Below are 3,160 nucleotides of genomic sequence, written 5' to 3'. Positions count from 1 at the left end.
TTGTTGAATAGGAGGAGATGGCGAAGGCGGCGAACACGATCGCGGCGAGGAAGGCCGAGAAAGGAATCGAAGGTACGCATACCTTCTTTTCTCCATCTACTCTTCTTCTCGCGAAGACTGAAGTTCTGATAATATGTTGAAGTTCTGATAATATGTTGAATAGGGAATTGAGATTGCGGGAGCGAGAGAATAGTTGTGTACTTTATTGATCAATGCGATTACACAGAAATGGGTGGCCACCGTAGATGTGATGGTTGGGAACCATCGTGCCCATTGCCAAGGAGCGCCGAGAAGGCGAGGGGTATGACACAACTGTTGTGCCCAACCTTCGGTTACCGATCTCATCTTTTATATGGATGCGATCATCTTTTATTTCATAACAATAATAAGCGGTGAAGCTAATTACTAAGAAACTGTCTGGTTGGTCATTACCGTATTTTATAACAATCTGTGATTAGATATTTTGACACGCGTGTTTGCGTTGTTGCAACAAACATGACAATATTACGTTTCTGTAATATAGGTCCCATATATATGTTAGTGACTTATAAAATATGGCATATATCTTTTATTTTGCTGGCTCAAGTGTGATCAGGATTTTGATTGCCTCACTTTTGATAAGCTCGAAAAAAAGTATGACAAACCTACGAAACCTTAGTTATGAATTATACAACCCTTAAAACCTTAAAACCGGTAACTACTCGCTCCGTTTAATTTTTTAAGATGTTTTGATTTCTTTCCGTATACAAAATTAACTTTACAATAACATAGTAACATTTTTTCTAAAAAAATCAAAATTATTCGATGTTAGATTAAAAATAATCGCAATATCTTATAATATAAAATGAAGCGAGTACTACTCATATGAAATTTTATGTTTTCTAATTAAAAATATGATTGTTCTACGTTTTCTAATAAAATTAATTATAATAACAATTGGAGTAGATTGTAAAAACAAACCCTGAGATGAACTTGGTTAATTAACAAATATGGAACCAGAATCCTTCTAAGCTTAAGGCTCAATAAATATAATTCAAATAATTTTATTTTTATCTTCTAATTTGTAAAATTTTATAGTACAATTTTAATAGATATCTTAGGTCAGGAGAGGGGCTCCAGCTTCTTGTATCCACGCGCCCCGAACAGATCGATCAATTTAGCAGCTGACAGAACAACTCTCGATTTGTCAGGCAAGTGTTTGGATCAATAAAAACGTGTCAGGCAAGGTGGATGAATGTATGGCCGCACATCGGTCCCAGGATCCCCAGCCGTACATTCATCCTGCAATGGTTAGCCCATCAGGCAATCATAGCAGCTGCGCCTCAACGGGGCAGGTCGGATCACAGAGCATGGACGCCATGCAAACCCAGGACGAAACCACCTGCCCCGTTGATGAGATCACGCAGCGGACACCATGTGAGCTGCATATTCCCTTCAAGAACTTATCAATCAAGGTATGCTCGTAGTTTGATGATTTTTGACTTGTACATTCTGCAAGTTGCTGCTTAGGTTGATTATTAATAGATAACCTCTCATCACGTGAAGGTGGCGTCGGAAATGGCCATCCCAACGGACCCTTCCGGGACTTACCACTGCAGGCCGATTCCAGCAGGATACTCGAGGGTCGAAGTTGAGCCGGTGGAAGCCGCGTACGAGGACCTCGAGTTGGACTACCCAGGAGGAGACGGTGAGACGCATCTACGAGACACAAGCCACGCCATCATACTATGGCGCAAGCGGTACATCATCCTTCCTGGGCGACAAGCGGTGTCTCCTGCACCATCTCCTCCGGCTCCGCCATCTCCTCCTGCACCATCTCCTCCGGCTCCTCCGCCACCTCCTGCTGCACCATCTCCTCCGGCTCCTCCGCCTCCTCCGCCTTCACCGTGTTCGCCTGCACCTCCCAAGACAAGGTCTCGCCAAGCTCCACCGCCTGCCCGCACAAGGGCAACGAAGAAAGCGAAAGTTGACGCCACCAAAAACAAGGAGCCACCGTACGATTGCAGTCAAGAGGAGCTTGATGCTTATGTGGCAGGAAAGGTGAAGAGGCAACTCAAGCCTCGGAGTCCTGAAAAGAAGATACCTATTGACCCGAGCGTGAAGAACTTGTTCAAGGGAATGTCCACAACAAACAAGGAGGCGTTACAGATATCGGACTATGACCGAACACTTCAGAGAGCCTATCACAAGAAGTCCAAACCAGTCCCTCAGCTTGGAGAACAACCAAACCAAAAGGTCGAGTCGTTGGTGACCGGCGAAGATTTTGGCATAACGGAATTCATTGCAGACACCGGTCTAACTGTGGATCAGTTGGTTCGAGGCGCACCAATCCTGAAGGCGGAAGTGGCATACAAGTTTGAACTCGGTAAACCGCTTGTCAAACCTAAACATCTGCAGTCCCTACCGACACAGATATACAAATTCCATGAACGGTACATGGAAATGAGCGCCAAGGGTAGAGAGATGTTCGGAGCGAGGATCAGAAACCCCGACTTCTTGCAAGGAGAAGATGTTCTCTGGATCCATTTCAAGGATCTCTTCGATCTGTACCAGTTGGACGCCCTCGACGTCTCTCTTCTGAGCGCATGGATTTTGTGAGTATCTTTGAGTTCGATTTGCTTCGTTCAATAATTAGCTCCTGGCATATATGTAAGCAATAATACTTTCCTTTCATCGTTGTAGAATGGAGATTCAAAGGGCCCGACGGCGGAGGGTCTACGATACTGGGTTCATCGACCCTCGGAAAATCAACACCGAAATGATCGATGACAATCTCGTCCATCTCCTAACGCAGCAGCATTTCAAGACGTACATACTACTGCCGTACAACACAGAGTGAGTTTTTATTGTCGTTCGAACAAATTTCGTTCCCATACATATAGCATGTACATTTTCGATCATATATATCTCATCTCACGCATATTCCAGATTCCACTAGGTCCTGTTATTCTTCGACTTGGACGCATGCAAAGTCACTGTGTACGACTCAATGAATAAAGAGGAGAGGATTTTTGACAAGGTCTTCAAACTGATAGACAGGTAATATAATGCCATCTATTCCAAAGTCGCGGGGAATCTATTGCTATTATGTTGATCTCAGGTAATAATTAATCATAGCTTGCAACTGCATATGTAGGGCTTGGGATCGGTTCCGTCAATT

This window comes from Oryza glaberrima, chromosome 6, assembly GCF_000147395.1.
Source record: "Oryza glaberrima chromosome 6, OglaRS2, whole genome shotgun sequence".
NCBI lineage: Eukaryota > Viridiplantae > Streptophyta > Magnoliopsida > Poales > Poaceae > Oryza > Oryza glaberrima.
Note: the sequence above shows the minus strand (reverse complement) of the source record.